Raw genomic sequence first — 15,492 nt, 5'->3', positions numbered from 1 at the left:
ATCTTTATTATTTCCTTCCTTCTGCTAGCTTTGGGTTTATTTTGTCCTTATTCTTCTAGTTCCTCAAGTTGTAAAATTAGGTTGTAGATTTGAGATCTCTTGGTTTTTAATGCAAGCATGTAACTATAAATTTTCCCCTTAGCACTGCCTTTGCTGTGACCCTTAAGTTTTGGTATGTTGTGTTTTCATTTTTATTCATCTCTAAGTATTTTCTAATTTCCCATGTGATTTCTTCTTTGATCCATTTCTTGTTTACAACTGTGCTGTTTAGGTACACATTTTTGTGAATTTTTCAGTTTTCTTTACGTTACTGATTTCTAACTTCATCCTCTTGTTATCAGAGAAGATAATTTCTGTGATATCTATCTTATTCAATCTACTGAGAATTAATTTGTGGCCTAGTATATGGTCTATCCTGGAAAAAGTCCCGTGTGTACTTGAAAAGACTCTCTATGCTGTTCGGTGGAGTGCTCTGTCTGTTGTGCCTGTTAGATCTCATTGGTTTATTGTGTTACGTCCTCTATTTCCTTACTTCTGTCCATTCATTGTATCCACTTTTAGGAGTGGGATACTGAAGTCCAACTACTCCTAAGAACTGTCTCTTTCTCCCTTGAATTCTGTCAGCTTTTGCCTCATGTATATGTAAATATATTTTTTACATGGTTGATTTACAAAATTATATTAGTTTCAGGTATACAACATAGTGATTCAAAATTTTTATAGGTTATACTCCATTTAAAGTTATTATAAAATACCGGATATTTTCCCTGTGTTTTACAATATATCCTTGTAGTTTATTTCATACATAGTCATTTGTGCCTCTTAATCCCCTCTCCCATCTTGCCCCTCCTCCTCACTGGTAACGACTAGTTTGTTCTCTACTCTGTAAGTCTGTTTCTGTTTTGTTATATACATTAGTTTGTTTTATTCTTTAGATTCCACATAAAGTGAGAACATACAGTATTTGTCTTTCTCTGTCTGACTTATTTCACTAAACATAATATTCTCTACATCCATTCATGTGGTTGCAAATGGCAAATTTTCATTCTTTTTGTGGCTGAGTAATATCCCATTGAATATATATACCACATCTTCTTTATCCATTCATCTGTTGATGGACACTTAGGTTGCTTCCATATCGTGACTATTGTAAATAATGCTGCAATGAACATTGGGATGCACGTATCTTTTCAAGTTAATATTTTTGTTTTCTTCGGATATATGCCCAGGAGTTGAATTGCTGGATCACATGGTAGTTCTATTTTTAGTTTATTGAGGAAAATCCATAGTGTTTTGCTCAATGGCTGCACCAATATACATTCCCACCAACAGTAAACACTGGTTCCCTTTTCTCCACATCCTCACCAACATTTGTTATTTGCGATTTTTTTGACGATAGCCATTCTGACAAGTGTGAGGTGCTATCTTATCGTGGTTTTGATTTGCATTTCTCTGATGATAAGTGATGTTGAGCATCTATTCACGTGCCTGTTGGCCATCGGTATGTCTTCTTTGGAAAAGTGCCTATGCAGGTCTGATGCCCATTTTTTAAAAGGTTGTTTGTTTTTTATTGAGTTGTGTGAGCTGTTTATATATTTTGGATATTAACCCCTTATCAATCATCATTTGCAAATATTTTCTCCTGTTCAGTCGGCTGTCTTTTTATTTTGTCAGTGGTTTTCTTTGCTGTGCAAAACCCTTGTAGTTTAATGATGTCCCATTTTTTTGTTTTTGCTTTTCTTTCCTTTGCCTTAGGGGACAGATCCAAAAAATTATTGCTACAATTTATGTCAAGGAGTGGTCTACCTATGTTTTCTTCCAAGATTTTTATGGTTTCTGGTCTTACATCTGGGTCTTTAATCCATTTTGAGTTTATTTTTTTATATAGTGTGAGAAAATGTTCTACTTTTGTTCTTTTACACGTGTAGCTGTCCAGGTTTCCCAGCACCGCTTACTGAAGAGACTGTCTTTTCCCCATTGTGTATTCTTGCCTCCTTTGTTATAGATTAATTGACCATAAGCATATGGGTTTATTTCTGAGCTTTTTATTCTGTTTCATTGCTCTATGTGTCTGTTTTTGTGCCACTACCATACTGTTTTGATGACTGTAGGTTATTATAGTCTGAAGTCAGGAGCCTGATTCCTCCAGCTCTGTTCTTCCTCAAGATTGTTTTGGCTGTTCAGGGTCTTTCGTGTTTATATATACATACACACACACACACACACACACACACACACACATATTTGGCTGCACCAGGTCTTAGTTGCGGCACATGGGATCTTTAGTTGCGGCACGTGGGATCTTTAGTCGTGGCAGGCAGGATCTTAGTTGCAGCATGCATGTGGGATCTAGTTCTCTGACCAGGGATCAAACCCAGGCCCCCTGCATTGGGAGTGCAGAGTCTTGCCCACTGGACCACCGGGGAAGTCCCTCCATATGTAGTTTTAAATTATTTGTTCTAGTTCTGTGAAAAGTCTCATGGGTATTTTGATAGGGATTGCATTAAATCTGTAGATTGCCTTGAGCAGTATGGTCATTTTAATAATATTAATTCTTCTAATCCATAGCACAGTATATCTTTCCTTCTGTGTGTCTCATCTTCAATTTCTTTCATTAGTGTCTTCTAATTTTCCAAGCACGGGTCTTTTACCTCCTTAGTTAGATTTATTCCTATGTAATTTATTCTTTTTTCATATGATTATAAATGGGATTGTTTGCTTAACTTCTCTTTCTGATAGTTCATTGTTAGTGTATAGACATGCAACAGATTTCTGTATATTAACTGTATCCTACACCTTTACTGAATTAGTTGATGAGCTCTAGTAGTCTTCTGGTGGCATCTTTAGGATTTTCTATGTATAGTATCATGTCATCTGTAAGTAGTGACAGTTTTATTTCTTCTCCAATTTGGATTCCTTTTCTTCCTTTTTCTGGTCTGATTGATGTGGGCAGGACATCCAGTACTGTGCTGAATGAATATAAGCGGTGAGAACTGGCAATGGTGTCTTGTTCCTAATCTTAGTGAAAATGCTTTGAGCTTTTCACCGTTGAGTATGATGTTAGCTGTGGGCTTACCCTATATGACCTTGCTTATGTTGAGGTAGGTTCCCTTTATACCCACTGTAGAGAGTTTTTATCATAAATGGCTGTTGAATTTTGTCAAAAGCTTTTTCTGCATCTATTGAGACAATCATGATTTTTATTCTTCAATTTGTGAAAGTGGTATATCACATTGATTGATTTGTGGGTGTTGAACCATCCTGTGTATCCCATTTAATCATGGTGTATGATCCTTTTAATATATTGTTGGATTTGGTTTGCTAATAATTTGTTGAGAATTTTTGTGTCTATGTTCATCAGTGATATTGGCCTATAACTTTCTTTTTTGTTTGATAGCTCTGTCTGGTTTTGATTTTGGTATCAGTGTGATGCTGCCCTTTTAGGACAAATTTGAAAGTGTTCCTTCCTCTGCAATTTTTTGGAATAGTTTGAGAATGATAGGTGTTAACTCTTCTCTAAAGGTTTGGTAGAATTCATCTGTGAAGCCATCTGGTCCTGGACTTTTGTTTGAATTAGTAATTTAAAAACCTCCAACAATTCCATTACTGGTAATTGGTCTGTTCAAATTTTCTGTTTTTTCCTGGTTCAGTCTTTGCAGATTGTACACTTCTAGGAATTTGTCCATTTATTCTTGGTTGTCCATTTTAGTTGCATACAGCTGTTCATAGTAATCTCTTTATGATCCTTTGTTTTTCTCTGGTGTCAGGTGTAACTTCTTTTTCATTTCTGATACCATTGATTTGGGTCCTCTCTTTTTCCTGATGAGTCTTGCTAAAGGTTTACCAATTTTGTTATCTTTTCAGAGAAGCAGCTCCTAGTTTGATTGATCTTTTCTATTTTTTTAAGTCTCTATTTCGCTTATTTCTTCTGATCTTTATTATTTCTTTCCTTCTACTAACTTTGGGTTTTGTTTGTCCTTTTTCTAGTTCCTTTAGATGTACGGTTAGGCTGTTTGTTTGAGATTTTTCTTGTTTCCTGAGGTAGGCTTGTATCACTGTAGACTTCCCTCTTAGACCTGTGTTTGCCACGTCCCATAGATTTTGGGTCGTTGTTTTTTCGTTTCCATTTATCTCCAGATATGTTTTAATTTCTTCTTTGATTTTTTTCAGTGATCCATTTGTTGTTTAGTAGAGTATTGTTTAGCCTCCACATGGCTTTGTTTTTTGCACTTTTTTTCTTGTAGTTGATTTTCTCGTCTCACAGCATCGTGGTTGGAAAAGATGCTTGATATGATTTCTTAAACTTACCGAGACTTCTTTGTGGCCCAGCATGTGATCTATCCTGAAGAATGTTCCACGTGCACTTGAAAAGAATGTATATTCTGATGCTTTTGGATGGAATCTATATATATATAAGTCCATCTGGTCTAATGTGTCATTTAAGACCAGTTTCCTTATTGATTTTCTGTCTGGATGATCTGTTGATGGTAGCAGGATGTTCAAGTCCCTCACTATTATTGTGCTACTGTCAATTTCTCCCTTTATGTCTGTTAATATTTGCTTTATGTATTGAGGTGCTGCTCTGTTGGGTACATATATAGGTACAGTTGTTATATCTTTTTTTGGGTGATCCCTTGATCAATATGTACTGTCCTTTGTTACTTGTTACAGTCTTTGTTTTAAAGTCTATTTTGTCTGATGTAAGTATTGTTATCCTGGCTTTATTTTCATTTCCATTTGCATGGAGTAACTTTTGTCCATCCCCTGACTTTCAATCTGTGTGTCTCTTTAGATCTGATGTAAGTCTCTTGTAGGCAGCATATACATGGCTCTTGTTTTTGTATCCATATACAGCCATTCTGTATCTTTTGATTGGAGCATTTAGTCCCATTTACATTGAGAGTAATTACTGATAGGTACATACTTATTGCCATTTTAGTTGTTTGAGTTGTTTTGTAGTTCTTTTTTGATACTTTCTTCTTTTGTTCTCTTGTCTTGTGATTTGATGACTATCTTTAGTGTTATGTTTAGAAACTTCTCTCTTTTGTGTGTATCTATTATAGATTTTTGGTTTGTTGTTACCATGAGGGATGGTAAGTTGCTGATCTCGTAATTTCAAACACATTTAAACAACCCTGCATTTTTACTCCCCTCCCCTCACAATTAACTGTTTTGATATTATATTTTACATTTTGTTTTGTTTATGTAGCCCTTAACTCCTTATTGCAGATATAGGTGATTTACTACGTTTGTCTTGTAACCTTCTTACTACCTTTGTACATGGTAGGTTTGCTACCTTTACTGTATACTTGCTTTTACTGATGAGCTTTTTCCTTTCATAGTTTTCATGTTTCCAGTTGTGGCCTTTTCTTCTTTGCTTAAAGAAGTCCCTTTAACTTTTTTTTTTTTTTTCGGTACGCGGGCCTCTCACTGTTGTGGCCTCTCCCGTTGCGGAGCACAGGCTCCGGACACGCAGGCTCAGCGGCCATGGCTCACGGGCCCAGCCGCTCCGTGGCATGTGGGATCTTCCCAGACTGGGGCACGAACCCGTGTCCCCTGCACCGGCAGGCAGACTCTCAACCACTGCGCCACCAAGGAGGCCCCCCCTTTAACATTTCTTGTAAGGCTGGTTTCATGGTGCTGAACTCTTTTAGCTTTTGCTTAGCTGTAAAACTTTTGACCTCTCCATCAGATCTGAACAAGAGCCTTGCCAAATAGAGTATTCTTGGTTGTAGGTTTTTGCCTTTCATCACCTTAAATATATGGTGCCACTCCCTTCTGGTTTGCAGAGTTTCTGCTGAAAAGTCAGCTGTTAGCCTTACTGGAGTTCCCTTGTATGTAACTTGTTGCTTTTCCCTTGCTGCAGTTAATATTCTCTCTTTATCTTAATTTCTGCCATTTTAATTACAGTGTATCTTGGTGTGGTCCTATTTGCATTGATCCTGCTTAGGACTCTCTACCTCCTGGACCTGGACGTCTGTTTCCTTTCCTAGGTTAGGGAAGTTTTCAGCTAGTATGTCTTCAGATATGTTCTCTGCCCCCTTCTCTCTCTCTTCTCTTTCTGGGACCCCTATAATGAGAAAGCTAGTATACTTGATGTTGTCCCAGAGGTCTCTTAAACTGTCCTCATTTCTTTTCACTCTTTTTTTCTGTTCAGCTTCAGTGGTTTCCACTACTCTATCTTCCAGGTAGCTGATCCATTCTTCTGCATCATTTAATCTGCTATTGATTCCTTCTAGTGTATTTTTCATTTTAGATATCGTATTCTTTGTCTCTGGTCCTTCTTTCTGTTTTTTTACTCTTTGTTAAAAACTTCTAACTTTTTACTCTGGTCATCCATTCTTATCCCAAGTTCTTTGATTATCTTTATGATCATTTCCTTGATCTGTTTATTGGGTAGATTGCTTATCTCCACTTCTCTTAGTTCTTTGGGGTTTTTTCATTTGGAACATGTTCCTCTGTTGCCTCATTTTACCTAATTTGCTGTTTTTATTTCTGTGTATCTCATACGTTGGTTGCATTTCCTGATCTTAGAGAAGTAGTCTTTTTTAGGAGATGTCCTATGTTCCCTGTGGCACACTGCCCTCTAGTCACCAGAGCTGTTTGCTCTAGGGCTATATGAGGGCTGCGTTGGTCCTTCTGTTGTGGCAGGATGACTATTGTGGGCAGTCTGGTAGGTGCAGCTGGCCCCGTCTGGTTGTTTGCCAGGCCCTGCCTTGTGTGGAGGCTGCTGGCCTCTGGTTGGCAGGACAAGGTCACAAGGTGGCTGGCTGCAGAACCCAGGGTGGTCCCAGATCTAGTGCTCACCGTTGGGCAGAGCCTGGTTCTGGCACAGATAGATGGCTGCGGAACCGGGGTTCCTGGATCTAGTGTTGGCCTATTGGTGGGTGGGTCCTGCTCCTGACATGGCTGGCTATGGGTTCTACAGTATCCCAAGGCTGGTGCTGGCCCACTGTATCCCTGGGCAGCTACCTGAGGATTCTAAGGTTATCTCAGAGCTGGTTTGGCTTTCTGGTGGGTGATTCTGGGGACTGGGGGGTCCATGGGCTAGTTCCAGCTCACTGCTTGGTGGAGCCAGGTCCCGAGGCCTCTGGCTGAAGGGTCCTTGGGGTCCTACAGCTGGTGTCATCCCACTGGTGGGCGGGGCTGAGTCCTGGGGTGTCCTGATACTGTTGCCAGCCTGCTGACACGTCGCCTGACACCTGAAAAGGCAAGCGGCAGGGATCCTCGGGCCAGCGACCACCCACTGGTGGGTGAAGCTTGGTCCTGGAGTCTCTGGCTGCAGTGGTCCTGGGGCTGGTGTCTGCCTGCTTCTGGTCAGGGCTGGGGGCCCAGGGGGTTCTGGGGCTGGTACTTACCCACTGGTAGGCAGAGCTGGGTCCTGCAGTCTCTGGCTGTGGATCTAGTCTCTAGTCTCTGGCTAGATCCAAGACCCCCTCTGGCAGGGCCGTGGGGGTCTTGGATCTAGTTCCAGGGTGTGGTGCCAGGGCCTAGGCCCTCTGGTGGGTGGGGCTGTCTGCAGGAGTGGCTGGGGGCTCGGGCGGGGGGGGGGGTCTTAAGGCAGCCTGCCTGCTGGTGGGGGTGGGGCTGTGTCCCTGCCTGGCTAGTCGCTTATCCTGAGGCCTCCCAGTACTGGTGCCTACAGGCTGCTGGGCGGGGCAGGGCTGGGTCCTGAAGCTGATAAGCTATAGGGAGAATTCAAAAACAGCACTTTCCAGCACGGGTGTCCATGTGGTAGGATGAGTTCCCCAAGGTGGCTGCCACCAGCGTCTGTGTCCCCAGGGTGAGCTGCAGATGCCTCCTGCCACTCCAGGGGGCGCTCTGAGATCAGCAGGTGGGTGTGACCCAGCCTCCTTTCAAATTACTGCTCCTGCCCTGTGTCCTGGAGCATGTAAGATTATATTGAGTCTAGTATTTTTTTCATACATCTTTATTGGAGTATAATTGCGTCACAGTGGTGTGTACTTTCTGTTGTACACCAAAGCAAATCAGCCATATGCATACACATGTCCCCATATGCCCTCCCTCTGGAGCCTCCCTCCCACCCTCCCTATCCCACCCCTCTAGGTGGTCACAAAGCACGGAGCTGATCTCCCTGTGCTATGTGGCTGCTTCCCACTAGCTAGCTGTTTTACATTTGGTAGTGTTTTTATGTCCATGCCACTCTCTCACTTCGTCCCAGCTTACCCTTCCCCCTCCCCGTGTCCTCAAGTCCATTCTCTACGTCTACATCCTTATTCCTGCCCTGCGGCTAGGTTCATCAGTACCATTTTTTTCTTTTTCTTTTTTTTTTAGATTCCATATATATGCGTTACCATACAGTATTTGTTTTTCTCTTTCTGACTTACTTCACTCTGTATGACAGACTCTGAGTCCATCCACCTCACTACAAATAACTCAGTTTCGTTTCTTTCTATGGCTGAGTAACATTCCATTGTATATATGTGCCACATCTTCATCCATTCATCTGTTGATGGACACTTAGGTTGGTTCCATGTCCTGGCTATTGTAAATAGTACTTCAATGAACATTGTGGTACATGACCCTTTAGAATTATGGTTTTCTCAGGGTATATGCCCAGTAGTGGGATTGCTGGGTCATATGGTAGTTCTATTCTTAGTTTTCTAAGGAACCTCCATACTGTTCTCCACAATGGCTGCATCAATTTACATTCCCACCAACAGTGCAGGAGGGTTCCCTTTTCTCCACACCCTCTCCAGCATTTGTTGTTTGAAGACTTTTTGATGATGGTCATTCTGACTGGTGTGAGGTGATATCTCATTGTAGTTTTGAGTTGCATTCCTCTAATGATTAGTAATGTTGAGCACCCTTTCATGTGTTTGTTGGCAATCTGTATATCTTCCTTGGAGAAATGTTTATTTAGGTCTTCTGCCCATTTTTGGATTGGGTTGTTTGTTTTTTTGATATTGAGCTGCATGAGCTGCTTGTATATTTTAGAGATTAATCCTTTGTCAGTTGCTTCATTTGCAAATATTTTCTCCCATTCTGAGGGTTGTCTTTTCGTCTTGTTTAAGGTTTCCCTTGCTGTGCAAAAGCTTTTAAGTTTCATTAAGTCCCATTTGTTTGTTTTTATTTCCGTTACTCTAGGAGGTGGGTCAAAAAAGATCTTGCTGTGGTTTATGTCAAAGAGTGTGTTTCCTATGTTCTCCTGTAAGAGTTTTATAGTGTCTGGTCTGACATTTAAGTCTTTAATACATTTGGAGTTTATTTTTGTGTATGGTGTTAGGGAGTTTTCTAATTTCATTCTTTTACATGTAGCTGTCCAGTTTTCCCAGCACCACTTATTGAAGAGGCGGTCTTTTCTCCATTGTGTATTCTTGCCTCCTTTATCAAAGATAAGGTGACCTTATGTGCATGGGTTTATCTCTGGGCTTTCTATCCTGTTCCATTGATCTATAGTTCTGTTTTTGTGCCAGTACCATACGGTCTTGATTACAGTAGCTTTGTGGTATAGCTTGAAGTCGGGGAGCCTGATTGCTCCAACTCCGTTTTTCTTTCTCAAGATTGCTTTGGCTGTTTGGGGTCTTTTGTGTTTCCATACAAACTGTAAAATTTTTTGTTCTAATTCAGTGGTGAAGAATGCCATTGGTAGTTTGATAGTGATTGAACTGAATCTGTAGATTGCTTTGGGTAGTACAGTCGTTTTCACAATATTGATTCTTCCAATCCAAGAACATGCTCTATTTCTCCATCTGTTTATGTCATCTTTGATTTCTTTCATCAGTGTTTTATAGTCTTCTGAGTACAAGTCTTCTACCTCCTTAGGCAGGTTTATTCCTAAGTATTTTATTCTTTTTGTTGCAATAGTAGATGGGATTGTTTCCTTAATTTCTCTTTCTGAGTTTTTGTTGTTGGTGTATAGGTATGCCAGAGATTTCTGTGCGTTAATTTTGTATCCTGCAGCCTTACCAAATTCATTGATTGATTAGTTCTAGTGGTTTTCTGGTGGCATCTTTAGGATTTTCTATGTGTAGTATCATGGCATCTGCAAACAGTGAGAGTTTTACTTCTTCTTTTCCAATTTGCATTCCTTTTATTTCTTTTTCTTCTCTGATTGCCATGGAATAAGAGTGGCAAGAGTGGACATCCTTATTCCTGATCTTAGTGGAAATGCTTTCAGTTTTTCACCATTGAGTATGATGCTTGAATGGGTTTGTCATATATGGCCTTTATTATGTTGAGGTAGGTTCCCTCTACCCGTTTTCTGGAGAGTTTTTAATCATAAGTCGGTGTTGAATTTTGTTGAAAGCTTTTTCTGCATCTATTGCAATGATCATATGGTGTATCTCATTGATCGACTTGCATATATTGAAGAATCCTTGCATCCCTGGGATAAATCCCACTTGATCGTGGTGTGTGATCCTTTTAATGTGCTGTTGGATTCTGTTTGCTAGTATTTGGTTGAGGATTTTTGCATCTATGTTCATCAGTGATATTGGTCTATAATTTTTTTGTGATATCTTTTTCTGGTTTTGGTATCAGGGTGATGGTGGTTTCGTAGAATGAATTTGGGAGTGTTTTTCCCTCTGCAATTTTTTGGAAGAGTTTGAGAAGGATTGGTGTTAGCTCTTCTCTAAATATTTGAGAGAATTTGCCTGTGAAGCTGCTGGTCCTGGACTTCTGTTTGTTGGAAGATTTTTAATTACGGTTTCAATTTCATTACTTGTTGTGATAGGTCTGTTTATATTTTCTAATTCTTCCTTGTTCAGTCCTGGAATATTGTACCTTTCCAAGAATTTGTCCATTTCTTCCAGGTTGTCCATTTTATTGGCATATAGTCGTTTGTAGTACTCTCTTATTATCCTTTGTATTTCTGCAGTGTCAGTTGTGATTTCTCCTTTTTCATTTCTAATTTTATTGATTTGCATCCTCTCCCTTTTTTCTTGATGAGTCTGGCTAAGGGTTTATCAATTTTGTTTATCTTCTCAAAGAACCAGCTTTTAGTTTTATTGATCTTTGTTACTGTTTTCTTCATTTCTATTTCATTTATTTCTGCTCTGATCTTTATGATTACTTTGCTTCTACTGATTTTGGGTTATCTTTTTTCTTCTTTCTCTAGTTGTTCTAAGTGTAGGGTTAGATTGTTTATTTGAGATTTTTCTTGTTTGTTGAGGTGAGACTGAATTGCTGTAAACTTCCCTCTTAGAACTACTTTTGCTGTGTCCCATAGGTTTTGGGTCGTCATGTTTTCGTTGTCATTTGTTTCTATGTATTTTTTAATTTCTTCTTTGATTTCTTCAATCATCTCTTGGTTATTTAGTAGCTCACTGATTAGCCTCCATGTACTTGTGTTTTTTTACAGTTTTTTTTCCCTGTAAGTGATTTTCAATCTCATAGCGTTGTGGTCAGAAAAGATGCTTGATATGATTTCAATTTTCTTAAATTTTCTGAGGCTTGATTTGTGACCCAAGATGGGATCTGTCCTGGAGAATGTTCCATGTGCACTTGAGAAGAAAGTGTATTCTGCCACTTTTGGGTGGAATGTTCTATAAATAATCAGTTAAGTCCATCTCGTCTATTGTGTCATTTAAAGCTTGTGTTTCCTTATTTATTTCATTTTGGATGATCTGTCCATTGGTGTAAGTGGGGTGTTAAAGTCCCCTATTATTGTGTTACTGTTGATTTCTCCTTTCATGGTTGTTAGCATTTGCCTTATGTATTGAGGTGCTCCTATGTTGGATGCATAAACATTTATAATTGTTATATCTTCTTGGATTGATCCTTTGATCATTGTGTAGCGTCCCTCCTTATCTCTTATAACAGTTTTTATTTTAAAGTCTATTTTATCTGATACGAGTATTGCTACTCAACTTCTTTTGATTTCCATTTGTATGGAATATCTTTTTTCCATCCCTTCACTTTCAGTCTGTATATGTCCGTAGGTCTGAAATGGGTGTCTTGTATACAGCATATATATGGGTCTTGTTTTTGTATCCATTCAGCCAGTCTGTGTCTTTTGGTTGGGGCATTTAGTCCATTTACATTCAAGGTTATTATCGATATGTATGTTCCTATTACCATTCTTTTAATTGTTTTGGGTTTGTTTTTGTGGGTATTTTTCTTCTCTTGTGTTTCCCACCTAGAGAAGTTTCTTTAGCATTTGTTGTAAAGCCGGTTTGGTGGTGCTGAATCCTCTTCGCTTTTGCTTGTTTGAAAAGTTTTTGATTTCTCCATCTAATCTGAATGAGATCCTCGCTGGGTAGAGTAATCTTGGTTGTAGGTTTTACTCCTTCATCACTTTAAGTATATCCTGCCACTCCCTTCTGGCCTGCAGAGTTTCTGCGAAAAAATCAGCTGATAACCTTATGGGGATACCTTTGTATGTTATTTTTTGTTTTTCCCTTGCTGCTTTTAATGTTTTTTCTTTGAATTTAATTTTTGTTAGTTTGATTAGTATGTGTCTTGGTGTGTTTTTCCTAGGGTTTATCCTGTATGGGACTCTCTGTGCTTTCTGGACTTGGGTGACTATTTCCTTTCCCATGTTAGGGAAGTTTTCAACTATAATCTCTTCACATATTTTCTCAGACCCTTTCTTTTTCTCTTCTTCTTCTGGGACCCCTATAATTCGAATGTTGCTGCGTTTAGTGTTGTCCCAGAGGTCTCTGAGGCTGTCTTCAATTCTTTTCATTCTTCTTTCTTTATTCTGCTACTTGGCAGTTATTTCCACTATTTTGGCTTCCAGCTCACTTATTTGTTCTTCTGCCTCAGTTATTCTGTTATTGATTCCTTCTAGTGTATTCTTCATTTCAGTTATTGTGTTGTTCATCTCTGTTTGTTTGCTCTTTAGTTCTTCTAGATCTTTGTTAAACATTTCTTGTATTTTCTCAATCTGTGCCTCCATTCTATTTCCGAGATTCCGGATCATCTTTATTATCATTACTCTGAATTCTTTTTCAGGTAGATTGCCTATTTCCTCTTCATTTATTTGGTCTTGTAGGTTTTTAACCTTGCGCCTTCATCTGGAAATATTTTTTTGCTGTCCCATGTTTTTCGTTGTTGTTGTTGTTGTTATGAGTGGGATTGTGTTCCTTTCGTACTGGTTGTTTGGCCTGAGGCTTCCAACACTGGAGTTTGTAGGCTATTGGGTAGAGCTGGGTCTTGGTGCTGAGATAAGGAACTCTGAGACCTCACTCCGATGAATATTCCCTGGGGTCTGAGGTTCTCTGTTAGTCCAGTGGTTCAGACTTGGAGCTCCCACTGCAGGAGCTTCGGCCCGACCCCCAGCTCAAGAACCAAGAGCCTGCAAGCCACGTGGGGTGGCAAAAAAAAAAAAAAAGAGGACAATAACAAAGCCCAAAATAAAATTAGACTAGGAACCTAACAGATATGTTAGAAATAATATGAGTAAAAATATAGATGGATCAACAACCAGAGGGTACAACAGTACCACAATAGTAAAAAAGAGGAGGAAAAAAGGGGGGAAAAGGCCCCGGCTGTGGAGGGCGGGGCCTAAGCAAGAGCGAGGTTTGGGTGGTGGGCGGGGCCTATGCTTAGGACCCACAGGGCTGGAAAAGGCCCTGGGAGCTGTGCAGGGTGGGGCTTAGGCTCAACGGAACAGAAGGGGCCAAGGCGTGCCCCCCACTCCTGGTCTCAGAGGGTGGGGGACTTCACCTTGGAGCACAGCAAGCTTCCTGGGCTTGAGTGGGCAGGGCAAACACCCTCCTCTCCTCTCCTGCTCCTCCCGCAGGGCCCCTCCCGCCTGCCTCTCCTGTTCTCCTCTCGGCCTCCTTCCTATGCCTCCAGGACGAATGCTGCTGGTGGGGGGGTTGTCCTGGAGGGCGGGGATCAGCCTGGGAGCCCAGCAGGCTCCCCGGGCCTGAGTGGGCAGGCACTCGCCCTCCACTCCTCTCCTGCTCCTCTCACAGGGCCCCTCCCCCTGCCTCTCCTGATCTCCCCGGCCTCAGGGGCCCCATCCTGTCTGGCTTCCACTTCTCCTCCCCCCCTTAGTCCCCCCACATCCTACTGGTTTACTTGAGGATTCCTCCCGTCTCCTTGGGCATCAGGGTCCCCCATCAGTGGCAGGCAGGAGCCCTAGTTGTGGGGAGATGCTAACTTGGCATCTTCTCATGCCACCATCTTGACTCTGCCCCCTATATTGTGTCTTTATTAAGTTTGATTATTTTGTAATCTTGTGTCTCTTTGACTTCATCTTACATAGAGATTGTTGAGCTTGGATGTTTGCATTTGCACACTTCCTCAAGTCTGAGAGTTTTCAGCCATTATTTCTTCCCATATTCCCTCCACCCCTTTCTCTTCTCCTTTTCAGACTCTCACAAGGCATATATCAGTTTGCTTAACGGTGTCCCAGTGATTGTTTACGCTCTGTTCTCTTTTCTTTAACCTTTTGTTTTTGTTGTTCCTCAGATATGATCATTTCTACTGTCCTGTCTTCAAGTTCACTGATTCCTTCTTCTGCCTGCTCAAATCTGCCTTTGAGTCCCCTGTTCAATAATTTCCATTATTGTACTTTTCATGTCCAAAATTTCTATTTAGTTTCCTTTTAGGTTTTCTGTCTGTTGATGTTTCCATTTTGTTCATACATTGTTTTCTTGACTTTACCCACATCTCTTTTTTTTTTTAGTTTTTTGATCATGTCTTAGGCCATTGTTTTAAAGTCTTTGTCTAGTAAATCTGCCATCAGGTTGTTTCAGGGACAGTTTCTATTACTGTTTTCCTTTGGGGCACACTCTCGTTCCTTTGTATGTCTTGTGACTTTTTTTGTTGTTGTTGAACACTGGAGATTAAACTAATAACATGGTAGCTCTGGAAATCAGATTCTACCCCTTCCCCAGGGTTTGCTGGGGTTTTGTTACTGTTTTGGGGTGTTTTTTTTTTTTAATTGTTGGAGGCTCTTTGCTGAGTATCAACATTAAGGTGTGAACTTAAGGTCTTCTAAGGTCCTTTCTGAGTCTTTCCTTGAGCATGCACAGTCACTTCTAACTTTCCCCATATATGCAGTTGTTTTTACTGTCCTGGACTTTAAGGTCTGGCTCCCAAAATGAAAAAAGGTGAAAAATGAAGGGAGAGAAAGGGTGCCAGTCCTTTAACTCTCCTGGACGTTCCTTCAGGTAGAAGGGGAGGGGCCTGCAACAATGCAGGGAGGTACAATAGCCACCTACCTCTGTCTACACCTTTGTGATCAGAAGTAGCAGTCCCTAATCAGAGCACAGATGCCTGTTTGGAGAGCAGGGTCCTTTTTGCCCACCCTGGCCCACATACTCTCCAGGAACAGTGCACAGCTGCCTCCCAGGGTGCTGGGGGGTGGGCTAGGCAGCTGCTACTGTGCTAAGAGTTGAAACTGAGCGAAATTGACTGCAATTACCGTCCAGTTCTTCCCCTGGAAGTTGAGCCTTCAACAGACTCTCAAGTTCCAAATTAGTTACATCAGACAGATTCTGCCCCTGCAGTTGTGGTCCAGGTTGGGAGACGTTCCTGGTGCTTCCCACTCCACTGTCATTGCAGAATCCAGTC

At 40.8% G+C, this 15,492-nt stretch overlaps 1 protein-coding gene across 1 annotated transcript in view; it reads left to right on the top strand.

Annotated features, from left to right (window-relative positions):
• PARD6G (par-6 family cell polarity regulator gamma) overlaps nucleotides 1–15,492 on the top strand; it is a 107,700-nt gene that overhangs the window by 89,009 nt on the left and 3,199 nt on the right. The window lies entirely within an intron of this gene.

This window comes from Delphinapterus leucas, chromosome 14 (assembly GCF_059928025.1).
Source record: "Delphinapterus leucas isolate spDelLeu-1000000601 "Yukka" chromosome 14, BTC_Dleu_Yukka2, whole genome shotgun sequence".
Lineage (NCBI taxonomy): Eukaryota > Metazoa > Chordata > Mammalia > Artiodactyla > Monodontidae > Delphinapterus > Delphinapterus leucas.
Note: the sequence above shows the minus strand (reverse complement) of the source record. Positions and strands in the feature narration are given on the sequence as shown.